Consider the following 26732-nt stretch of genomic DNA (forward strand, 5'->3'; position numbering starts at 1 on the left):
AATTCTGGCTTCTTGCACATCCAACTTTTAATCGCTCCACCGGACATGTCTTCAACTACCTCGGCCCTAAACTCTGGAATTCCTTCCCTAAACCCCTCCGCCACTCTAACTCGCTCTCCTCCTTTTAAGATGCTCCTTAAAACCTAAGTTTTTAATCTTTTTGGTCATCAGTCCTAATATCTCCTTTTGTGGCTCGGTATCAAATTCTGTTTGATAACGCTCCTGTGAAGTGCCTTGTGACGTTTTACCTGCTTGAAAGTGCTATATAAATGCAAGTTGTTTGCATATTTATCTTAATTTCACACTATGCAATAATAGCTGGCTATGAATTGAGCTACTTTACAGTTTGTGATTCTTGTAAGCCATGCACCAGTGGTTTGAAACTCTAAAATTTGGAAAGTCACTTTAAACTCATTGGTTAAATAAAAATAAGTTTGGTGAAATTTTTGTGCTCAACCGTGAAATATGTCAGTTCTGAGATGTTTTCTGACCCAATGTCAGCATTCAGAGTTACCTAGATCAGAAGTACCACAGTCAGATGCAGGGTGCTTTCTACACTGCTCCAGCAATGAGGCTTGACCCCAGTCTCTGATGACCACTCTGTGGTCCTTCAGAATTTAATTTTCACACTAGCCATCCCAATTGGCTTTATTTAAGTGAAAGTGTCAATTTGCCAAATTAGGGCAATTTTTATGCTGTAGGCATGTGCCCTATAATGAGCTGGATTAAGACTGTACAAACTCATTTCTCTCAGCATTCGTGCAGCTAGCAGAAGTGAGAATGTCATGAGTCTATACTGAATTCAAGGTCTTAGAAATGAAAGTATCCCACGGCAACACACAGTCCTCTTGTAGTTACTTTCTTCTTGGGGCGCTAACTGGACGGACGCCTCAGCAGCGCTGCCGTGTCCGAGGCACCCTTTCCTCAAAGGGAAGGGCCCACGTTGCCGACTCTGCAGAAGAAAAAGAGACCTATCTGGACCACCAGGGAGCGGGGGTGCCACGCGATCATCCCGACACTGAAGCAGAGTGCTGGCTGAGTGATCTCGGCCAGGAACCTGCGAAGAAACCGGATCAGCAGCGGGAAAACAAAGCCCCAGGATCTACATCAGAGTATTGCATTCAAGGTGCGGCGGGAGATCATGGCGGAGGTACGGCGAGTGTTTTTGTGGCGGAGGTACGGCGAGTGTTTTTGTGGCGGAGGAGCGGCGAGAGATCGTGGCTGAGGTACGGGGCCCAGAAGAGCTGAGGGCCCAGAGGCAGCACGGGCCTGCCCACACTGTGATATGTGCGCGCACGAGTCCGTGTATCAGCGCAGGTCTCCAGTCGTCCTAGTTAACCCTTGTCACTGGATAAAGGCCTAGCTCTGTCGAGCCCGTGTGGTGGCTGGTGTGCAACGGTCACCACACGTTGAAAAAATCCACGCACAGGCACCTTCCACCCCCTCAATTGGAGTTCAGGACTGGAACATCTGAACTTTCATTGAAACACCTGTAAACTCGTGGAAGCAAGCCATCCTCGTTCGAGGGACCGCCTATGATATGATGAATGTACATCAGTAAAAAGACTTGTGTATAAGCCTTTTTAGGTTTTTACTCCTTGACCCATAAGTTTATTTTTACCACACACCATTATATGACAGGGGAGTGTTCTGTTGAAATAAAAACAGAAAATGCTGGAAATACTCAGCGGGTCAGGCAGTATCCGTGGAGAGAGAAACAGAATTAACGTTTCCGGTTGATGACCCTTCCTCAGAACAGGAAAAGTTAGAGATGTAACCGTGTTCTGTTGATGTGCTTATGTCTTTTTACTACAATACTGTGCATTGCTGCTAAGAAGTATTTGAGAGTGATGCAGGTTCAATTTATGCTTTTGGTATTTCCTGTCAATGAGAGAAGTGACGTTACCAACTCCACCGACAGTCAGATCAGAAATTCTCCTCTGGTGCAGGCGTTGGGACATTCTTGCAATAAGTCACTAGCTTTATCTTATTTATTTAGCTAAGATACTTAATTAAGCAATATCATCTTTTTATTACTATGTGTATATTAAATTTTCTTGTTCGCACACGAGGCTCAATAACTCCTTTGAGCCATTTCCCTCTGTTATAGAAACATAGACAATAGATGCAGGAGTAGGCCATTCGGCCCTTCGAGCCTCCACCACCATTTAATATGATCATAGCTGATCATGTAACCTCAGTACCCCATTCCTGCTTTTTCTCCTTACCTCTTGATCCCTTTAGCCGTAAGGGTCACATCTAACTCCCTTTTGAATATATCTAACGAACTGGCCTCAACAACTTTCTGTGGTAGAGAATTCCACAGGTTCACAATTCTCTGAGTGAATAATTTTCTCCTCATCTCTGTCCTAAATGGCTTACCCCTTATCCTTAAACTGTGACTCCTGGTTTTGGACTTCCCCAACATCGGGAACATTCTTCCTGCATCTAACCTGTCCAATCCTATCAGAATTTTATGTTTCCATGAGATCCCCTCTCATTCTTCTAAATTCCAGTGAATATAAGCCTAGTCGATCCAGTCTTTCTTCATATGTCAGTCCTGCCATCCTGGGAATCAGTCTGGTGAACCTTCGCTACACTCCCTCAATAGCAAGAATGTCCTTCCTCAGATTAGGAGACCAAAATTGTACACACTATTCCAGGTGTGGACTCACTAAGTGTGGCCTGTACAACTGCAGTAAGACCTCCCTGCTCCTATACTCAAATTCTCTCGCTATGAAGGCTAACATGCCATTTGACGCCTTCACCGCCTGCTGTAGCTGCATGCCAACTTTCAATCACTGATGTACCATGACACCAGGTCTCGTTGCACCTCCCCTTTTCCTAATCTGTCACCATTCAGATAATATTCCACCTCCCTGTTTTTGCCACCAAAGTGGATAACCTCACATTTATCTACATTGTACTGCATCTGCCATGCATTTGCCCACTCGCCTAACCTATCCAAGTCACCCTGCGGTCTCTTAGCATCCTCCTCACAGCTCACACTGCCACCCAGCTTAGTGTCATCTGCAAACTTGGAGATATTGCATTCAATTCCTTCGTCCAAATCATTAATGTATATTGTAAATAGCTGGGGTCCCAGCACTGAACCTTGCGTTACACCACTAGTCATTGCCTGCCATTCTGAAAAGGACCCGTTTATTCCTACTCTTTGCTTCCTGTCTGCCAACCAGTTCTCTATCCATGTTAATACATTACCCCCAGTACCATGTGCTTTAATTTTGCAAACTAATCTTTTGTGTGGGATCTTGTCAAAAGCCTTTTGAAAGTCCAAATACACCACATCCACTGGTTCTCCCTTGTCTACTAGTTACATCCTAAAAGAATTCTAAAAGATTTGTCAAGCATGATTTCCCTTTCACAAATCCATGCTGACTTGGACTGATCCTGGCACTGCTTTCCAAATGCGCTGCTATTACGTCTTTAATAATTGATTCTAACATTTTCACCACAACCGATGTCAGGCTGACCGGTCTATAATTCCCTGTTTTCTCTCTCCCACCTTTTTTTAAAAGTGGGGTTACATTAACTACCCACCAGTCCCTCGGAACTGATCCAGAGTCTATAGAATGTTGGAAAATGACCACCAATACATTCACTATTTCTAGGGCCACTTCCTTAGGCTGCATCCCAGAGTACTTATCAGGCCCTGGGGATTTATTGGCCTTCAATCCCATCAATTTCCCTAACGCAATTTCCTGACTAATAAGGATTTCCTTCGGTTCCTCCTTCTCACTAGACCTTCGGTCCCCTAGTATTTCCGGAAGGTTATTTTGTGTCTTCCTTAGTGAAGACAGAACCAAAGTATTTGTTCAATTGGTCTGCCATTTATTTGTTCCCCTTTATAAATTCACCTGATTCTGACTGCAAGGGACCTACGTTTGTCTTCACTAATCGTTTTCTCTTCACATATCTATAGAAGCTTTTGCAGTCAGTTTTTATGTTCCTGCAAGCTTACTCTCATACTCTATTTTCCCCCACCTAATTAAACCCTTTGTTTTCCTCTGCTGAATTCTAACTTTCTCCCAGTCCTCAGGTTCGCTGCTTTTTCTGGCCAATCTATATGCCTCTTCCTTGGATTTAACACCAACCTTAATTTCCCTTGTTAGCCACGGTTGAGCCACCTTCGCTGTTTTATATTTAAGCCAGACAGGGATGTACAATTGTTGAAGTTCATCCATGTGATCTTTAAATGTGCATTTGTGGTTTACACTTTAAAAAAAAAATCTATCAAAAGAGAAAAAAGAAAGTTGGTATTTTTATTCCGTTTAATTATGAACAGGTTGAAGATGGCGTCTCCAATTTTAAAAATGAATTTTGCTGACACTCCAGTGTAGTAATGAGGGTGTAGTTGAAGGTGCTATCTTTCGGATGAGATGTTAAACCGAGGCCCCGTCTGCTCAAGTGGGCGTAAATGATCCCATGGCACTATTTGGATGAAGAGCAGGGGAGTTATGCCCAATGTCCTGGCCAATACAACATCATTAAAAAAACATTACCTGGTCATTATCTCATTGCTGTTTGTGGGAGCTTGCGATGTGAAAATAGGCTGCTGTGTTTCCTATATTACAACAATGACTACACTCCAAAAGTAATTCATTGGCTGTAAAGTGCTTTGAGACATCCTGTGGTCATGAAAGGTGCTATAGAATTGCAAGTCTTTCTTTCTTGTTTTCATTTGTTCTCAAGATGTTCATGTTTTTCTGCAGTGGAGGACATTTATTGTAATCCTGCTGCTGACTACTGCGTGTGCTCTAGTGTTCTCGTATCTGCATAATTGGAAAGTGCTCAGAGACAAAGAGGAGGTCAATGGCATGAGTACACAAAAGCGTATTTTTAGTTTTATTTCAATTTTCCAGCATTTGCAGTTTTTTCTTTATCTGAAGATCAATTTCTGATCTGAGTTGAGTAAACTCATCTCCATTGGAGTGGCAATATGGCACAGGGTACTACAATTGGCCATAGCTCTTCTTGGGTAGACGGGGAACTTTATCTAGGATTCTTTCACTCGATTAGGTGATGGAAACAGATTCACTAATAATTTCAAGAGGGAATTGGATAAATACCTGAAGGAGCAAAAAATTGCAGGGATATGGGGAAAGACCCGGGGAATGGGACTGACTGGATTGCTCTTCTAAGCACCCAGTGCAGACTTGATGGGCTAAATGGCCCCCTTCTGTGCTGTACTATTCTATAATTCTATGATTGCATTCCAGTTACTCAGACTGAAAAGTGCACGCATGTTGATGTTCAGTAAGGATAAGATTTGGTTTATTTGTGATGACCTCTATGATGGAATAGCCTTCCAACACTTACTGTCTAGGGTCAAATAAGAAGTGGGTACTCGGGGCAGCATGCATCACTACTTTTCGGAGAAAAGGAGAGAAATTTGAAGGAAAGTTTAAATACATTGTTTTCCCAGTTTTAGGTCACATTTAAGTAACATCAGAAGTATTTTAAATGCTTAATACTCTCTTGGAACCTGTAGCTTGACCTTATTTCACATGCACCTCTGTGAACAACAACAGAATTGTTCTGCTAACTACTGTATTTGTTATTCCAGGTGATATTAGAGAGATAGGAGTGACTGGCTGAGGAATGGTTGGAGCTATTCCAACAAAAATAAAGTTAAAGAAATTTAAAATCATTTTAAAATGTTTTGAAAAGTACACTCCATGATGAAGGTTCGATATACCCTCAATAAAACAAAGAAACTGATTATCCTTTTTAAAAAGTTCAAATCCTGAATGCGCTAGATGGCAAAGTACAAATGAGGGAGACCATTCATCCCACTTGGCTCATCTTTCCCTAGAAACTTAGTCCCATTTCACTCCACAGTCTCTTGACCGTCCTGAGTTTTTGCGGAAGTGTGGAATTCTCTCCCTCAAAAGGTTGTAGCCGTTGGGTCAGTTGACATTTTCAAGGCTGAGATCAATAAGTAATTGTTTGGTAAGGGTATCTAGGAATATGGAGCAAAAGCAAATAAATGGAATTGAGATACAGATCAGCCATGATATAATTGAATAGGCTCAAGGGGCTGCATGGCCTACTCCTGTTCTTCAGTGGTAGACTTTAAGTCAGAAGGTGACTGGAGCACACAATCTAGGCTGACACTCCATCCAGTTCTGAGGGAGTCTTTTAGATGGGACATTAAACAGAGGCTCTGACTTCCCTTTCAGGTGGACATAGAAGACCCCATGGCATTGAACAAGTGAATTCTGGGCAATATTACCCCTCAACCAACATTTTTAAAGTAGATTATCTAGTCATTATCTCAGCGCTGTATTGGGATCTGGCTATGTGCAAATTGGCTGCAACGTTTCCTATATTACCACAGTAACTATTCTTCAAAAGTATTTAATTGGCGGTAAACCCCTTTGGGATGTCCTGAGGTTGTGAAAGGCACTATAGAAATGCGTTCTTTTTTTTAGTTTGTATCTATTACCCTTGTCCGACTTCTTTGTTTACCTTGAAATAGTGCTCATTTTTTTACATTCCATTTTGTATCTTATCTGCATGTTTAAGGACCCCGCTCATGCTCTTTCTTTCAGGGTTGAAGAGTCCAAGGGGGTGAGATAGAATAGAAAATCGGATGCAGTGTGAAACGGGCTGCCGATGCTCTAGGAGTCCGTCGTGCACTACTGGCGAGGACCAATTTCACCCTCCAAGTTTTTCTTGCCTTTTGTCATAAGTCAGTCTTTTTTCATAATTCAGTCTTCTGACATTAGGGGCCAACCTTTTTGTCCTTATCTGCACCACTTCCAAAGCTTGGATGTTTCTCTAGTGCCTTGGTGACCAAAACTGAACATAGTATTCAATGTGAGGTCTGACCAGAGCACTGTAGAGCTTCAGCATGGCAACTTCAGACTTAAACTCTACTGCTTTGACAATATACACAAGGCATGGTAATGTAGTGGTTATATTATTAGACTAGTAATCTAGCAGGCTCTACTAATAATCCAGAGACTGAGGTCAAATCCCGCTATGGCAGTTTGAGAATTTGAAATCAGTTTTTAAAAAAAAAAAATTCTGGAATAAATGGTTTTGAACAAGCTAGCAGAGAAGCTGAAAGCGATCTGGGAGTGATTGCAGACTCCACAATAACTATATACAATCATTACAGAGGAGCAAAGCAAGTTATTAGTTGAGACCTTTAGAATCAATTTCTGGGGCACTCCAGTCAATGCATCTTCCTAGCCTGGAATCATTCTGGAAAGCAATACTAGATGTTTTCTCTTTTTCAGCTAATTCTTCATCTAGCTCTAATTTATATCTAGGATAAAAGAATCCTTGGCACTTTTTGTAGAAGAGCAGGGGAGTTCTCCTGGTGTCCGTGCCAACATTAATCCTTCAACCAACACCACCAAAAACAGATTATCTGGTTATTTATCTCATTGCTGTTTGTGGGATATTGCTGTGCACATTACAACAGTGACTAAATTTCAAAAGTACTTAACTGGCTGTGATGTGCTTTGGGACGCCTGAGGTTGTGATAGGTGCTACATAAATGCAAAGACTTTCTTTCTTTTAATGATCTATTCCAATAATTGCCAATTACCAACGTAAGAATAATGGACCTGTAGTTGCCTGAAATTTTTCTATTTTCTTTGCTGGGTCAGTGCTGGGACCACAATTGTTTACAATATACATAGATGACCTAGAAGAGGGGACAGAGTGTAGTGCAACAAAATTTGCAGATGACACTGAAATTAGTGGGAAAGCGAGTTGTGTAGAGGACTCAGAGAGGCTGCAAGGAGATTTGGATAGGTTAAGCGAATGGGCTAAGGTTTGGCAGATGGAATACAATGTCAAAGTGTGAGGTCATCCACCTTGGGGGGGAAAAAAACAGTAAAAGGGAATATTATTTGAATGGGGAGAAATTACAACATGCTGTGGTGCAGAGGGACCTTGTGCATGAATCCCAAAAGGTTAGTTTGCAGGTGCAGCAGGTAATCAGGAAGGCAAATGGAATGTTGGCCTTCATTGCGAGAGGGATGGAGTACAAGAGCAGGGAGGTCTTGCTGCAACTGTATAAGGTATTGGTAAGGCCGCACCTGGAGTACTGCATGCAGTTTTGGTCACCTTACTTAAGGAAGGATATACTAGCTTTGGAAGGGGTACAGAGACGATTCACTAGGCTGATTCCAGAAATGAGGGGGTTACCTTATGATGATAGATTGAGTAGACTGGGTCTTTACTCGTATGCGTTCAGAAGGATGAGGGGTGATCTTATAAAAACATTTAAAATCATGAAAGGGATAGACAAGATAGAGGCAGAGAGGTTGTTTCCATTGGTGGGGGAGACTAGAACTAGGGGGCACAGCCTCAAAATACGGAGGAGCCAATTTAAAACCGAGTTGAGAAAGAATTTCTTCTCCCAGAGGGTTGTGAATCTGTGGCATTCTCTGCCCAAGGAAGCAGTTGAGGCTAGCTCATTGAATGTTTTCAAGTCAAAGATAGATAGATTTTTAAGCAATAAGGTAATTAAGGGTTACGGGGAGAGGGCGGGTAAGTGGAGCTGAGTCCACGACCAGATCAGCCATGATCTTATTGAATGGCGGAGCAGGCTCGAGGGGCTAGATGGCCTACTCCTGTTCCTAATTCTTATGTTCTTTCTTGAAAATAGGTAGGCTTGTTCCTAATTTAGTAGGACTTCCCCTATATTCACTGACTCGCTCATGATGAAACGTGGAAAACATGGAAAATAGGTGCAGGAGTAAGCAATTCGGCCCTTCGAGCCTGCACCGCCATTCAATGATTTCATGGCTGAACATGCAACTTCAGTACCCCATTCCTGCTTTCTCGCCATACCCCTTGATCCCCCTAGTAGTAAGGACTTCATCTAACTCCTTTTTGAATATATTTAGTGAATTGACCTCAACAACTTTGTGTGGTAGAGAATTCCACAGGTTCACCACTCTCTGGGTGAAGAAGTTTCTCCTCATCTCAGTCCTAAATGGCTTACCCCTTATCCTTAGACTGTGACCCCTGGTTCTGGACTTCCCCAACATTGGGAACATTCTTCCTGCATCTAACCTGTCTAAACCCATCAGAATTTTAAACGTTTCTATGATATCCCCTCTCATTCATCTGAACTCCAGTGAATACAAGCCCAGTTGATCCAGTCTTTCTTGATAGGTCAGTCCCGCCATCCCGGGAATCAGTCTGGTGAACCTTCGCTACACTCCCTCAATAGCAAGAATGTCCTTCCTCAAGTTAGGAGACCAAAACTGTACACAATACTCCAGGTGTGGCCTCACCAAGGCCCTATACAACTGTAGTAACACCTCCCTGCCCCTGTACTCAAATCCTCTCGCTATGAAGGCCAACATGCCATTTGCTTTCTTAACCGCCTGTTGTACCTGCATGCCAACCTTCAATGACTGATGTATCATGACACCCTGGTCTTGTTGCACCTCCCCTTTTCCTAATCTGTCACCATTCAGACAATAGTCTGTCTCTCTCTTTTTACCACCAAAATGGATAACCTCACATTTATCCACATTATACTTCATCTGCCACGCATTTGCCCACTCACCTAACCTATCCAAGTCACTCTGCAGCCTCACAGCATTCTCCTCGCAGCTCACACTGCCACCCAACTTAGTGTCATCCGCAAATTTGGAGATACTATATTTAATTCCCCCGTCTAAATCATTAATGTACAATGTAAACAGCTGGGGCCCCAGCACAGAACCTTGCGATACCCCACTAGTCACTCCCTGCCATTCTGAAAAGTACCCATTTACTCCTACTCTTTGCTTCCTGTCTGGCAACCAGTTCTCAATCCATGTCAGCACACTAACCCCAATCCTGTGTGCTTTAACTTTGCACATTAATCTCTTGTGTGGGACCTTGTCGAAAGCTTTCTGAAAGTCCAAATACACCACATCAACTGGTTCTCCCTTGTCCACTCTCCTGGAAACATCCTCAAAAAATTCCAGAAGATTTGTCGAGCATGATTTCCCTTTCACAAATCCATGCTGACTTGGACCTATCATGTCACCTCTTTCCAAATGCGCTGCTATGACATCCTTAATAATTGATTCCATCATTTTACCCACTACCGATGTCAGGCTGACCGGTCTATAATTCCCTGTTTTCTCTCTCCTTTTTTAAAAAGTGGGGTTACATTGGCTACCCTCCACTCGATGGGAACTGACCCAGAGTCTATGGAATGTTGGAAAATGACTGTCAATGCATCTGCTATTTCCAAGGCCACCTCCTTAAGTACTCTGGGATGCAGACCATCAGGCCCTGGGGATATATCGGCCTTCAATTCCATCAATTTCCCCAACACAATTTCCCGACTAATAAGGATTTCCCTCAGTTCCTCCTCCTTACTCGACCCTCTGACCCCTTTTATATCCGGAAGGTTGTTTGTGTCCTCCTTAGTGAATACCGACCCAAAGTACTTGTTCAATTGGTCTGATTGTTAGCACTTTGTAGATGTTGCCTCTAGTCTCTCTCAGCATCTTCTGGTTTAAAGCATCCTTCCTTGTGGGATTTAATGGTTTTGAGCCCTTTAATGTTTGAACATTTGAAATATCTTTGATATATTCATGTTGACACATGTTTTCCCCACAAACTTTTCTATTGAGTGTCACACATTAAATAGCTAATGAAAAGAGCTTGCTCTGCTCAGCTGCTGCCTCCGCAAACACAAGTGCGATCACAGCTTACTATGTAGGCAATGGACGTGATGGAGTTTGCACCCCGGTACTCTTTTGGCACACAGCCTGAGGAAATTAGATTTACTTTAGGTCACTGGAAATATTCCAATTTTTCTGTTTTAAAAGTAATATGGGCAAATAATGTGGACTTAGTGTTTCTGTAAAGCAAGTGGCTCTATTTCTATCAAATGACAGGTTACTGGAATGAGAATGTCATGGGGTGGCCTTTACACTGGAATTGAGTTAACTCTGATTTCATCTGCCTACAGTTGTTAGCAGGGAAAGATATTGTAGATGGCCAGTATACAATGACCAGAGAACTCTGAAACCTCAAGAAACCAACGAGAACAAATACTTTGACAGAGATGCCAACTTTCAAAAATCAATTAAAATGAATCCCATTCGCTAACAATATTCAATGCCAACATGGTTATGCTTGTGACTTAATAGGATTTTTTTTGTTATCAATAGCACATCACTTTAAGCAAATTCTTGATAGAAGCTACAGAGTAATTCAAGCTTGCACATGTCATGCAAATAGTGCATAATTTATAGATGGTTCAACTGATTTTTATTTTCAGTTTGTTATGATTTGTTTCTACAGAGTAAAAAGCTGTAAAGTCCTATACACTGCTAAACAACTTCTGAGTAAACAATGCACTCCCATCTTGAAGAGAGAATGGGTCGGAGATAGGGCTACAGCACTGAAGCACCAACTCTCTGACTTGGGCTCTCGACTGCAGTTCTCTGCCGGAAGTTCAAAATAGATGCTTTTACTAAAATTGGTGAATGGGATAGCAGCAGCACAGTACAGATGAACATGAATCCAGGCTGCAAATCTGGGTTAAGTTTGGCCCATTCTTTAAATTAACTTGTCTATGGTTATGTCTCTTCGTGTATATGGAGTTATGTTTGTCAGTTTCTAGTCTGGTGATCTATTAAAAATATCATCAAAAGCCATTCCCTGTTCTTCCTTCTCCTGTGTTGGAGGTTGATAACAGCATCTAAGAGTCACATTTCCTTTCTTCAATCCTTAAATCAAATCCTGCACCCGTACTACCACTCCTCCTTCGGTTTCTTGTGTCTATCCCCTTCTTTAAATTTTATTGTGACATTTTAATCTCCGAACTAATGTCTTGGTTTAACCAGGTCTGTGTCTACTTGCAAATTTCAACCATGGTCGCGTGTGCTTGGAGAGTGAATCGCATTGTTGTTTTTCACACCAAGGAAACATTTCCTGATTTCTTGTCCGGTTTTATTAGTAGTGAACATGGAATTGAATCTGTCAATTATATCTTCCCACTCATGTTTTGGTGTGTGATTGGAAATGAAAGCTAATACCCTTTTCACATGGTTGCCAGCTGAATGTCACTGAAATGGAGTTTTCCAGATTATTCTGATCACCAGATCTGGATTATTTAGCTGAATGTTTATTGTAGGGGGTCAAGCTCATGTGCTGGTTGTTAATGATCATTTCAGCTCTACATTAATCATTTTTTTTTAATGACACAAACACAAGCTGTTCAGAGGAAATTGCAATATTTACAAATTGTTCACCTTGCATGAACAATCCATCAGTTAAAGCTTTGAATGGTAAACATCTGTACAATTGCACTGGGATTCAACATACCGGGGCCGAAATTCAGGGTCTCAGTAAGACCCGTTACCGCCCATTTGCGGCGGCCAAGCGGCAGAATCCCGTGGCTGCTGCTTTGTGGTTAACTGGCCGCCCCGACCCAAATTTAGGTCAGGGATTTTTCGGCCTATCCCCACTTCTGCCCCCCTGCTGCCAACCGCCGCAAGCGTGTCATAAAAGCGTGCACCGCTGCTATCCCTCACCTGCAGAATACACCGACCCAATGAAAAAATCATTGCCCCGCTGCGCGGTGCCTCCGACAGCTTTCTCCGTTGGTGCACCTTGTCTGCTCTTGGCCGTTGCATTGCAGCAGACATTAAAGGGGAGGGCCGAATGTCGCGGCTGCCATATAATTTTTTTGCCGGCCGACTTTCATGTTGGCCGGACAATTGTGCTCCCGGGTTCGGCCGGGCCACCAACAGGCAGCCTGGCACCCCCTCTTGGGTGCTAGGCCGCTGGCCCAGCCAAAACCCTCCCTGGTAGCCCAGTGGCCGAAGTTAGAAAATGCCCGATTCATTCCCCTTTAACGGAGAGGAAAGAGCGTGGTGACGCACATGCGCTGTGATGTCACCACCCCACGGCCGCTGATTGACGGTCCTGGTCCCGCCCCAACTTCCGCCCCCCAGCCTTCCTTACCGCCTCACTTCTGCCCCCATTGTGATCGACTTCCGGTCCAACTTTAAAAAAGAACGACAAGTCCCAAAAATCGACGGAAAGACCGCCTCAACAACCTCGCCGGAAAAAATTTCAGGAAAAAGGTAAGTCCACCAGCTTTCTGGCAGTCCTGAATTTCGGCCCTACCATTTGCTGGTCCTTGAAATGTAATACTTTTGATGGGTATTTTTAAAGGAACAACATCTTTATGAAAACAATTAGCAAACCTTTTATTCATTTATGAACAAAACACATAATTTAGTCATTAATGTGTGACTTCATTGGAACAAAAATTATGTACTTTTTCTGCCTTTTCTCCATCCCCAAACAAGTTTTGTTTTTTTCACCCTCTATCTTTTCTTCAGTTAGCCCATCTCCACATGCCATGGCAGCTTTTGTACCTTGTTCAAATGACCATTCAGAATAGATTAGCTTAGATAGCGAGTGTCAGTACTGTAGTCTATTTGGTGATAGAGGCCATCACAGCTGAGTCAGATCTTGCCTTTACCTGAAATTCACATGTTTCCAGTAGGGGGATCACTAGCAACAATTAGTGGGGTCACTGGCCATAAATCAGCAGTGGTAATCCTGGCAAATATTTTTTCCCCTCGCTAAGCTACAAAGTTTGAAGCCAATTGTAATAGAAACCAAACTCTGGTTTGAGTTTGGAACTTTTTTGGTGTTTATATCACAGTACTATAACCTTATCCACTGAAAATAGTAGTGCTTTTTTAATAGAAATCATAATCTACAGACAAATACTGCAGTGACTTGGGATGTTTCTTTAATTAACACATATTTAAGGAAGCGTTTATTTGTACTGCCAAAATGGCCAACATGCTCCACCCTCTGTTTCTGATTGGTCTCCTTGGAGGATAAGCCACACCCTGAAGTTTCACAGAAATGTGTAATTGGAACCACCCATCCCAAGGTCTCACTAACTTTGCAAATTGTAACTCGATCTATTTTGACTTCCTGAAGCGACAGAGGACAGAGCTTCCCAGAAGACAGCAAGGATCAGCCAAAGTCCTGGACTCCAGTCCAAGCACATCCTTACCCCAGCCAAAATGCCTTAACCCAGTGCAAGTACATTCTCTCTTTCCCCCGCCCCCCCCCCCCCCCCAAATCCCACCATAGATGGGGCAGGCATTGTGTACGGATTGTTAACAGGTTTATTGGGTATGAAGTGAATAGTGACAGTGTAGTGACTCCTGAATTTCATCCACTCCAATAATGTCCTTTGGAGGGGGTTAGAAGAACGTGATCGTCTTCCCCAAGTTCCTTCTCTCCCTTCCGATTTCCCCCCCATGGCTCTCGCCCAGCCTCTCGCTCTCGCGCCCAGCCTCGCATTCTCTTCTCTTTCCACCCCCCAGCCTCGCATTCTCTTTTCTTTCCACCCCCCCCCCAGCCTCTCATTCTCTTCTCTTTCCACCCCCCCCAGCCTCGCATTCTCTTTTCTTTCCACCCCCCCCAGCCTCGCATTCTCTTCTCTTTCCACCCCCCCCAGCCTCTCATTCTCTTCTCTTTCCACCCTCCCAGCCTCTCATTCTCTTCTCTTTCCACCCCCCAGCCTCGCATTCTCTTCTCTCTCTCTCTCTTTTCCACCCCCCCCCCCCCAGCCTCGCATTCTCTTCTCTTTCCACCCCCCCAGCCTCGCATTCTCTTCTCTCTCTTTTCCACCCCCACAGCTCTCGGGCCTATAATGGGCACCATACGCAGAGCACATGGCCATGCCCCATCCGGGAGACCCGAGGCTGGACTGGGAATTAAAATTGACGGTATCTCGTGATGGCAATGTTATGGGCATTTCCCTGCCACTCTGGCCTCTGCATTCCTGCCGCAAGTTATAATCGGGGCTGATGGTTTTTTCCTTTAAAAATGACCACTTGATATATTCTGAGCCTGATCTAATTTCTAGATGGGCAGATCAGGAAAATCTAATAATATAGCATGCCAGCTGTTTTAAAATAAAGATTTGTTTTCGTAACCGTTTCTGCTCCTGTTTATCACCATCTATGACTGAGACAGGCAATGGCTGGAATTACTCACTATCATGGTGAGAAATCAGTAAATTGGTGAATACAATTACAAGTTATTTAAAAACTCAATGATTGCTGATCTTAGGAACTTCTGCCAGTTCATCATGTGCTAATTCAAGAGTACATACATCGGATTACATAGGATATACGTCACAGAAACAGGCCATTCAGCCCAACCAGTCCATGCCGGCGTTTATGCTCCACTTGAGCCTTCTCCCATCTTTCTTCTTCTAACTCTATCAGCATAACCCTCTAGTCCCTTCTCCCTCATATGCTTGTCTAGCCTCCCCTTAAAGGCATCTATACTATTCGCCTCAACTGTGGTAGCGAGTTCCACATTCTCACCACTCTCCGGGTCAGAAGTTTCTTCTGAATTCCCTATTGGATTTCTTGGTGACTATCTTATATTGATGGCCTTTAGTTTTTCTCTTCTTCACAATTGGAAACATTCTCTCTCCACTTTATCAAAACCTTTCATAATTTTAAAGACCTCTATTCGGTCACCCGCCTTTTCTTTTTAAGAGAAAGAAGACCCAGTCTGTTCATCCTTTCCTCATAGATATAGCCTTGCATTTCTGGTATCATCCTTGTAAATCTTTTTTGCACCCTCTCCAGTGCCTCTATTTTTTTTTAACATGGTGACCAGAATTGTTTGCAGTATTTCAAGTGTGGTCTAACCAAGGTTCAATACAAGTTCAGCATAACTTCTCTATTTTTCAATTCTGTCCCTCCTAGAAATAAACCCTAATGCTTGGTTTGCCTTTTTTATTCCCTTATTAACCTGCATTGCTACTTTTAGTGATTTGTGTATTTGTACTCTGAGATCCCTTTGCTCGTCTACCCCAATTAGTTTCTTATTTTCCAAGTAATATGTGACCTCCATATTTTTTTTACCAAAATGTAATACCTTACACTTATGTGTTGAAATTCATTTGCTAATTATATGCCCATTCTGAAAATGTATCATTGTCGTCTTATAATTTGTTGCAGTCCTCCTCAGTCTTGACTATCCCCCACAATTTGGTGACATCTGCAAATTTAGAATTTGTCTTTTTGATTCCAAAGTCTAAATCAGTTAATATAAATTGTGAACAACATTAGGCCCAGCACTGATTCTTGTGGGAACCCACTTTCCACCTTCTGCCACTCTGAACAGCTACCCTTAACCCCTCGTCTCTGTTTTCTGTCTTAAAACCAGCTAGCTATCCATTCTGTTACTTGCCCTCCGACTCTGCATTCTCTGACCTTATTCATTAGTCTATTATGGGGTACCTTATTGAAGGCTTTTTGGAAATCTAGGACAATTATATCAACTGCATTACCATTGTGTACTCTGTTACCTCTTCAATGTATTCAGTAAGGTTGGTCAAGCAAGACTTTCCCTTTTGAAATCCATGCTGACTATTCATGATTATATTTTTGGTTTCTCGATGTTCTTGTATTTTTTCCTTTAGTAGAGATACCATTACTTTTCCTACCACCAATGTTAAGCTGACTAGTCTATAGTTCCCTGGACATGATCTGTCTCCTTTCTTAAATATAGGTATTATGTCAGATATCTTTTTCTAATGAATTATTAAATATGTGTAATCGTGCATCTGCTATCACTTCCCTAGATTCTTTTAATATGCGCAGATGTAATTCATCTGGAGCAGGGGTTTTATCCTCTGAGTTTGATTTGTTTATTTAATATTTCTCCTCTTTATTTTAAATGTGGTTGTATCATTTCTAACCTCATCTTCCGATGTCAGGTCCACATGATCTGTCTCCATGGTAAATATTGAAGCAAAGTAATTAATATTTCCGCCATTTCGCTATCGCTGCCTTTGATTTTATGCGTAGTGGCCTATTCCCATCCCGACTTTCCTTTTTTTATTTTTGTGCCTGTAGAATATTTTACTATTTTGTTTTGTGTTCCTTGATCATTTAATTTCATAGTTCCTCTTTGCCTTCCTAATTTTTCTTTTTGATTTCTCTTCTAATCTCTTCGTATTCTCCCTTGTCGTGTTCTCCCCTGCTGTCCATGTATTAAGTGTGTATCTCTTTCCTTACCCTCAATTTTTCCCTAAAGTCTTTATTTTTCCATGGTGTCTCATTTGTGTTTAACTGGTTCTTGTTTTTTAGCTGAATATATTTTTCCTTGACTCTGTTGAACACAGTTTTAAATGTTTCCCATTGCTGTTCTATATCAATGTTTGCCAATATTGTTGTCCATTTTATTTTCACAAGTTCTATTTTAAGCTCCTTTTATCCAATCTATTGCCCTGGTCTTCGTCATACTTTTGTCCTTCTAATTTTTATCTTGAAGTGTATTATATTATGGTCGCTATTGCCTAGATGTTCCCCTACTTTTACTCTGGTTCATTCCCCATTACTAGATCCAGTAGCGAATCCTCCCTTGTCAGGCTTCTTGCATATTGGCAAATATTTGCTCCTCTATGCCCACACTTGTCCTTTAAGAACATAAGAAATAAGAGCAGGAGTAGGCCATTTGGCCCCTCGCGCCTGCTCCGCCATTCAATAAAATCATGGCTGATCTGAAGTCTTTATAGACTTCAATCCTGTTCTTAACTATACATAGATCTAATTCCATTTTAAAGGATGAAATAACATGCGAAAGGAGTTGAATTATATAGCCCTGTCTATTTTTGCTGGAAATCTTGTTGCACCTCCCTTTTTCCTTTAGTAGGGATTCCATTATTTTTCCTACCACTGATGTTAAGCTGACTGGTCTATAGTTCCCTGGACATGATCTGTCTCCTTTCTTAAATATAGGTATTATGTTAGATATCTGCCAGTCCTCTGGCACAGCAGGGGAGAACAAGACAAGGGAGAATACGAAGAGATTCGGAAAGAAATCAAAAAAAAAATTAGGAAGGCAAAGAGGAACTATGAAATTAAATGATTAAGGAAAATAAAACAAAATAGTAAAATATTCTACAGGCATATAAATTTAAAAAAAAAAGGAAAGTCGGGATGGGAATAGGCCACTAAGCATAAAATCAAAGGGGAGGTGCAACGAGACCTGGGTGTCATGGTTCATCAGTCATTGAAAGTTGGCATGCAGGTACAACAGGCGGTGAAGCAGGTACAGCATGTCGGCCTTCATAGCTAGGGGATTTGAGTATAGGAACAGGGAGGTCTTGCTGCAGTTGTACAGGGCCTTGGTGAGGCCTCACCTGGAATATTGTGTTCAGTTTTGGTCTCCTAATCTGAGGAAGGAAGTTCTTGCTATTGAAGATGGTTGGACTGACATGAGGAGAGACTAGATCAACTGGGCCTTTATACACTGGAGTTTAGAAGGATGAGAGGGAATCTCATAGAAACATATAAGATTCTGATGGGACGGGACAGATTTGATGCGGGAAGAATGTTCCCGATGTTGGGGAAGTCCAGAACCAGGGGATACCGTCTTGGGATAAGGGATAGGCCATTTAGGACTGAGAAACTTCTTCACTCAGAGAGTTGGTAACCTGTGGAATTCCCTGTCGCAGAGAGTTGTTGATGCCAGTTCATTGGATATATTCAAGAGGGAGTTAGATATGGCCCTTGCAGCTGAGGGGATCAAGGGGTATGGAGAGAAAGCAGGAAAGGGGTACTGAGGGGAATGATCAGCCATGATCTTATTGAATGGTGGTGCAGGCTCGAAGGGCCGAATGGCCTACTCCTGCACCTATTTTCTATGTTTCTATCTATTCTTCATATCTACTATATGGAGAGGAAATTTTTTTTCTGAGCTCCAGTATCACTTGAAATTCTTGAGGCGTGTTCATGTTGTACTTTTGTCCTCCAGTTTTGTAATGTCACTCTCCAACTTAAATACCTATTTCAGTATTTCAATAAACATGAGTCAAGTTTCTTAATGTTTTGTAGCATGTGGTGTAGGCCCGGGGTAATCTAGCGAGAAGAAGGGAAGTGCCTTCAAAAGATTTATTTTAGGAAGCAAGAACACTTGGTTTGTCTTCCCCTGGACAACAGCTATTCATACAGAGCAAAACAGAACTAATTTTTCCCCACTGCTGGAACAATGCAGAAAAATCAGACACTCTTTACGAGGTTTAAATTAAACTTGTTGAAGTTTTAATGTAATTTGGAAGCACTATTGTATGTTTATTTACAAATACATGTTATATGTTCACCTTTATTTACATTGGGCCCAAGTTTCGAGCTGCGCCTAGAACGGCGCAGTCCCGACCTGGACGCACGTTTTTCGCGCCACAAAGTGCGCCTATAAAAAACCTCCAGATTCTCCACCTCCCTGCAGGTCCTCTGGCCCTCGGCGCAGCGCAGCAGGAGCTGTAGGGGGCGGAGCCAGGTCCCTGCGCTGAAAACAGTGCCGGCACCTCCGCACATGCGCGCTACAGTGGGCACGCAAGTGCAGTAGCTCCTGGCGCCCAAAACTGTGTGGGAGGGGCCCGAAGCACGCATCCCCTAGCCCTGGCCGAATGGCCTCACTGGGGCTGCGTGAATAAGGCTCCTCCCACGGCCAGCTCCTGCTTCCTCCCGACCCGACTCGACTCCCGCTTCGCGCCTCCGGACCGGACCCGACCTGACCTCCCTCTCCCTCCCTCCCCCCGACCTGACCTCCCTCTCCCTCCCTCCCCCCGACCCAAACCTCCCTCCCTCCCTCCCACCACCCCTCCCCCCCAACCCGACCCAACGCCACCTACCTGTAAATCTGGTGCTGGGGACGGGCCCTGCCCGAAGTCTCGGGCCTGGCCCGTTCAGCCTCCCTCCCCCTTCTCCTTTCCCCCCCCCCTCCCACCCCCCCCAATCTCCTTCCCCTCCCACCCCCCCCCCCAATCTCCTTCCCCTCCCACCCCCCCCCAATCTCCTTCCCCTCCCACCCCCCCCAATCTCCTTCCCCTCCCACCCCCCCAATCTCCTTCCCCTCCCACCCCCCCCAATCTCCTTCCCCTCCCACCCCCCCAATCTCCTTCCCCTCCCACCCCCCCCAATCTCCTTCCCCTCCCACCCCTCCCCCCAATCTCTTTCCCCCTCCCCCCAATCTCTTTCCCCCTCCCCCCAATCTCCTTCCCCCTCCCCCCAATCTCCTTCCCCCTCCCCCCAATCTCCTTCCCCCTCCCCCCAATCTCCTTCCCCCTCCCCCCAATCTCCTTCCCCCTCCCCCCAATCTCCTTCCCCCTCCCCCCAATCTCCTTCCCCCTCCCCCCAATCTCCTTCCCCCTCCCCCCAATCTCCTTCCCCCTCCCCCCAATCTCCTTCCCCCTCCCCCCAATCTCCTTCCCCCTCCCCCCAATCTCCTTCCCCCTCCCCCCAATCTCCTTCCCCCTCCCCCCAATCTCCTTCCCCCTCCCCCCAATCTCCTTCCCCCTCCCCCCAATCTCCTTCCCCCTCCCCCCAATCTCCTTCCCCCTCCCCCCAATCTCCTTCCCCCTCCCCCCAATCTCCTTCCCCCTCCCCCCAATCTCCTTCCCCCTCCCCCCAATCTCCTTCCCCCTCCCCCCAATCTCCTTCCCCCTCCCCCCAATCTCCTCCCCCCTCCCCCCAATCTCCTTCCCCCTCCCCCCAATCTCCTTCCCCCCCCCCCAATCTCCTTTCCCCCCCCCCCCCAATCTCCTTTCCCCCCCCCCCCCAATCTCCTTTCCCCCCCCCCCCCAATCTCCTTTCCCCCCCCCCCCCCAATCTCCTTTCCCCCCCCAATCTCCTTTCCCCCCCCAATCTCCTTTCCCCCCCCAATCTCCTTTCCCCCCCCAATCTCCTTTCCCCCCCCAATCTCCTTTCCCTCCCCAATCTCCTTTCCCCCCCCAATCTCCTTTCCCCCCCCCCAATCTCCTTCCCCCCCCCCCAATCTCCTTCCTTCCCTTTACCCCTTCTCCCCCATCCCTCGCTGTCAGAAACACAGACACTGACATACAGAGAATGAGAGACACACAGACAGACGGAGAGATAGAGACACTGACAGAGACACACTGAGGGGGGCATCCCAGCACGCTGTTGGAGAGCTCCCGGTGCTGCAGTCGGTAAGTAGAAAACGTTTTATTTCTTGATTGAAAAAAAAATTATTTCTTATTAATTTTTTTGATTGATTTATTGGTTGATTTATAGATGTATTTATCATTTATTATTGATGATGGCTCTTTATTTGTAAAACTGAAGTGTTTAATGTTTGTAAACTTCCCTTTAAACACCTCGCCCACCATTCCCTACGCCTGATTTGTAACCTACGCCTGATTTTCTAAAGTGTAGACAAGGTTTTTTCGAGCGTACAAAAATCTTCACTTACTCCATTCTAAGTTAGTTTGGAGTAAGTTTTCACTGACGAAACTTTGAAAACAGGCGTAAGTGGCCGGACACGTCCCCTTTTGAAAAAAAAATTCTGTTCCAAAGTGAAACTATTCTAACTGACTAGAACTGGAGCAAACTAAATGACGAGAATTCCGATTTCTAAGATAATCTGTTCTACACCAGTTGCTCCTAAAAAATCAGGAGCAAATCATGTGGAAACTTGGGGCCAATAAAACTAAGTCATGACATCTGTGTTTATACATAAATGATTAATACAAGTAACTGTGGTTAACTTCAATATACTTTGATTGTTTACTTTAAAAAAAAATATATCTTTAAACAGTTATAGTATAAATGTGAGAGAAGCTGCTTTGGAGGAGCTATAGGGCCTCTGAGAACTCTGAAGCACAGTGAGCTTTTTAAAAAAAACCCAGATGTTTTGATAATTCAAATCCCTCGCGTTGCTGGGCTCTTTCACCCATGCCAATTCTCTTGACCTGGTCATTCAAGACACTCTTCTATTACAGAGTCCAGCTGATAGCATGCATGCTTTTATCCCTCCAATGGCTGCATTCCTTCATATAACCAGCCCACCATTCACAGATGTGATGGCGTTGTGGACCCACAAAGCTGTCAAGTTAAAACCTATGTTCCTATAAAGATAATGTGGGGCGTTTCATGTTTGCACTCTATATACTAATTGTGTCTACATATGACAGCTGAGCCCAGAGACTAGCATCTATTTTTAATGTCTTAATGGAAGGCACTGCTCTTAAATGGGAACAACTTTACAGGCAAATATAAAAACATCTCTCACAATTTTAAAACAGTTTTGTAAATAAAAGCAAACTGAAAGAGGAAAAAAGATACAAAAATGTATATTTTTAAATTAATATTAATGGGGAAACCATCATAAAAGTAGATGAAAGGAAATTGTAAGAGATAATTGGGTAGGAACTGAAATGTACCAAAATATATGCCAAATAAACTTTATACCTGTATGCAAACATAAAAGTATTAATGAAAGAAAAATAACTTCCCCAATGGCTGCGGTAAAGGCACAGTCTAGCCGTGCTGACTACGCATTTAAGGCTCATGTATCAGTAATAGGCACTAGGACAACTTGGAGCTGCATACTAAGGAAGGAGTTGATGTCTTCAGGTGACACAAGGAGCCGAAAAAATATAATTTTTATTTATATAGCATATCACCAGGGACTCCAAGGCAGACGGGTCACTTATTGGGGCTCAGATTGTTTAAGAGCTGGAACATTGTACTCGGGTACTCCAGCTCATTGTAACCACTGTCTCAGTGGGGAAATGCATTGCATGGTTTGGAATGAGCCATACAAACCAGGAGCATCCCATGTTTGTTCTTTGTTAAGTTAGCTGAGCTATGACAGGTGGCAGTGAGGAACTTTACAGTAGGCCTCGGAAGAGTAAAATCAACTACGATTTCTGCTCGCCTATCCACCAACTCCTGATAAAAGGTGTAAATAGGATTTGGTTAGGCTGGATGATTAGCCAATAGCCACTCATGGTCTGTGCATACCCATGAAAATGGTGACTTCGGTAAAATAGTGGTTGGCTACTGATACTGCAGTGGAACTGTAACGCCATGATTCTCAGTCTTTAGGAAAGGAGAGGAGCCGGAGAAACAAAATCCTTTTTATTGTTGCTTCTTGCAAAGGAGAATACAGTTTTCTGCACAAAAAATACACTTCTATGACTGTTGACTAACACACCCTGCCCATAAAATGTCACAGGAAGCAATTGCATTTCTGTTTAACCGGAAACAAAAACTTGTAGCCTTACAGCTTGTGTTTCTCCACAGCACAGCAGCAAATAGCTGAAAACATTTGGCAAAGTGTCTTGTCTGTGAGTGCATTGTGCAATTTATGATTATTAATTTCCAGCCTGGAGAATTTGTTATGACATTATTGATGAACTCTGCCCTCAGTCAACGACCACTAGTAAGTCATCTTAGGAACTCTTCACTAAATCTTAGACGTGCGTGCCATTCTGCTCATGACAGGGAGTTGTTTCATAAACAGACATGTTTTGAATCATCTATATATCCTATTCATGTTTTTTAAATAGTTATGTGCTCAATAACTTAAAAATTCCTTGTTGGATTTTCACCACATTTGATCATCATTATTTTGGTGAATTTTGAAAATCTTTAGGTGGAGATTTTACCAAACTGGCCTCTAATGATTTGGTTTCTTCTTTTACTAGGCCAGCTGGTAAATCTTTATTTATGTTTTACCAAACATGTAAGTAACTTCTCATCAGACACTTTTAATAGTTATTTTTTTTAAATTTGAATGTGGGAACTTTGTTCTGTGTGCATATAGTCACTAACGTCATCAACACGCAGTAAGTTATCATTATGTCTCCAATACCCGACCACTTACCACTAACTCATGTACTGTGAAAATAGTACACAAATGCTGCAATAGCACATCTACTCTGCTATTACTATTTTTTGCAAATTGGACCATAATTATTTTTAGGAATGTTTGTGCTTCAGGACTGATTTCTATTGATCTTTTTACAAGTATTTGAAGAAGTTCTAAATCCTGTATTGAGAGAGTTTGGGCATTTTTGTGAGGATGTCTCACATTTCTAGTTTGACCTGTTAGTGAGGTAGCCTTCTGTTTATAATAATAAACATTATTTAGTAAGAAGCAATGAATGGTATAGATATTCTGTGCTGCTTATAATGGGAACTAGGTTAAGCACTACACTTTAGGATAATATGTATTGGTCTTTAAAAAAACAATCTTTTTAGTTTTGAAATAAAAAATACTTTCTTTTTAACTAATGTATGCAGAATGTAGACGGTGGAACTGAATGAGGAAATACGGAGTTCTTTCAGTTACATTTCATGCTCTTATGGGATTTCCAAAACCATTTCAACAGCGAAGGGAATGGGCTGCATTTTTTCCATATATGGTGGTAAAGGACACATGGCATAGTGCCAGCCACTTCATTGGACTTCCTGTCAGAGAGGAAGAGTTCAAAATGAAGACAATCTTTATTCCTGGTTCACAGTGCTCGAATAAGGCTTTAATGTTTGTAAGTTCCTGTGCACCACAACTCTGTTTTATTTTTAATGGACACCAACCAATTTCTCCAAGTTCATCTTCTCCAAGTTTGTCTCTGCACTTTGAAGTTTTGATGTAGGCTGTGCTCATTCTACACTGAGAATGTCCTCCTGAAAATTTCAATGACATCAGCGATAGTCAATTTGTTTAGCACCACAATTTTGATTGGTGTGCGGAATGAACTATCATTTCCTTTCCCCATTTTTTTCATAATTGAAATTTTCACCATTTATTGCAGCGGTTGCTGGCATGATGATGTCATGGATTACATAATCATGTACACACCGTTTAAAAACTTGGTGAGATACTTTACCAAACAACTATTTCCATTTAAGTTCTGCTCTGAAAATTGCAACACAACAATTATATTATCCAGTAAAACATGAGGAATTTATAGTTTCTTTTTAATTTCACTGAGTTGAGAATCTGGGCCATTCTAAAGGGCTGGAAAATAATTTTAATAAGTGCACTGTTCACACTCATAATTCAATTCCAGCCTGTTTTCTTTGGTAACTATGGCCTTATCAAATAGAATACAATTAGGCAGAAAGCTGTGCCCCTCTGCCACTTCTTGCTGAATTGGTGGTTATTGATTTATTCAGTCTGCAAGAGCAACACATAAATCTATAGTTTACAATTCAGTTCAAAAGAATGACGAAATGACTTCATTTGAATACTGATATCATTATTCACATTTTAAAATAATTTTGTCTGTTATTATAACAGCCTTGACAGGTCTAAGCTTCCAGATGTCCATCACAATAATGGGAGAACATGGACATTCAATTACATATCTAGGGCATTGCTTTCTTGCCAGAACTGGAAGTTTACAATTTTAAATCAATGTCATCACAGGAAAGTATGGAAGTAGAAAAGATCCTGCAGTCCGTCTGGCCGGTCCCAAAATGAATACTTTTCAATTGCCCATTCCCTCAAATATCTATGAAATGTTACCTTAAAATGTCCATGCATCTGCTTCCATGCAAGCTATTCCACTCATTCAACAACCTCTGCAAAAGGTAATTAAATCCTAGAATCATAGAATGTTTACAGCACGGATGAAGGTCATTCGGCCAGTCGAGCCCATGCCGGCTCTCTGCAAGAGCACCTCTTTGTGTACTGTTGAGGGGGATGACTCATCAGGGGAGGGCAGCAGCAGCCAAATTCATGGCACCGTGGCTGGCTCTGCTGTACAGGAGGGCAGGAAAAAGAGTGGGAGAGCAATAGTGATAGGGGATTCAATGGTAAGGGGAATAGGCGTTTCTGCGGCCGCAACCGAGACTCCAGGATGGTATGTTGCTTCCCTGGTGCAAGGGTCAAGGATGTCTCGGAGCGGGTGCAGAACATTCTGAAAAGGGAGAGTGAACAGCCAGTTGTCGTGGTGCACATTGGTACCAACGATATAGGTTTTTAAAAAAAGGGATGCGGTCCGACAAGACGAATTTAAGGAGCTAGGAGCTAAATTAAAACATAGGACCTCAAAAGTAGTAATCTCGAGATTGCTACCAGTGCCACGAGCTAGTCAGAGTAGGAATCGCAGGATAGCTCAGATGAATACGTGGCTTGAGCAGTGGTGCAGCAGGGAGGGATTCAAATTCCTGGGGCATTGGAACTGGGGGAGGTGGGACCAGTACAAACCGGACGGTCTGCACCTGGGCAGGACCGGAACCAATGTCCTAGGGGGAGGGTTTGCTAGTGCTGTTGGGGGGGGGGGGAGGGGAGTTAAATTAATATGGCAGGGGGATGGGAACCAATGCAGGGAGACAGAGAAACAAAATGGAGACAAAAGCAAAAGACAGAAAGGAGCTGCGTAAAAGTAGAGGGCAGAGAAACTCAAGGTAAAAAAACAAAAAGGGCCACTGTACAGCGAAATTCTAAAGGGTCAAAGTGTAATAAAAAGGCAAGCATGAAAGCTCGGTGCCTCAATGCAAGGAGTAGTCGGAACCCAGGAGAGGGCTCTGAGCTAGTTAGTGGGTGAGAGCTCAGATGAACAGGACCCCAAGAAAGAATGCTAAAGGCAGGAGGCGACAGAGCAGAGTAGCACTGGGGTAAGTGTAAACCACAAGGTGATAGGAAGGGACAATATGTATGAATATAAAGGGGCTGCAGGAGGGGTCAAAACTCAAAATCATGGTTTAAAAACTAGTATTAAAACACTCTACCTAAACGCACGCAGCATTCGAAATAAAGTAAATGAGTTGACGGCACAAATCATTACAAATGGGTATGATTTGGTGGCCATTACAGTAACGTGGTTGCAGGGGAGCCAAGACTGGGAATTAAACATACAGAGGTATCTGACAAATCGGAAAGATAGACAAGAAGGGAAAGGAGGTGGGGTAGCTCTG

The 26732-nt window shown here is 43.2% G+C and overlaps 1 protein-coding gene across 3 annotated transcripts in view; it reads left to right on the forward strand.

Annotated features, from left to right (window-relative positions):
• The window catches only part of unm_sa1614 (un-named sa1614), a 220584-nt gene that overhangs the window by 44075 nt on the left and 149777 nt on the right, over positions 1–26732 (forward strand). Inside the window, exon 3 of one of the 3 annotated variants that reach the window (XM_070896408.1) lies at positions 23513–23550. The exons of the other annotated variants lie outside the window; for them this stretch is intronic. The gene's annotated coding sequence lies outside the window, so the exon portion shown is untranslated. The remainder of the gene's footprint in view (positions 1–23512; positions 23551–26732) is intronic. 3 annotated transcript variants of the gene reach the window in all.

Source organism: Pristiophorus japonicus, chromosome 12 (assembly GCF_044704955.1).
Source record: "Pristiophorus japonicus isolate sPriJap1 chromosome 12, sPriJap1.hap1, whole genome shotgun sequence".
Classification (NCBI taxonomy): Eukaryota; Metazoa; Chordata; class Chondrichthyes; family Pristiophoridae; genus Pristiophorus; species Pristiophorus japonicus.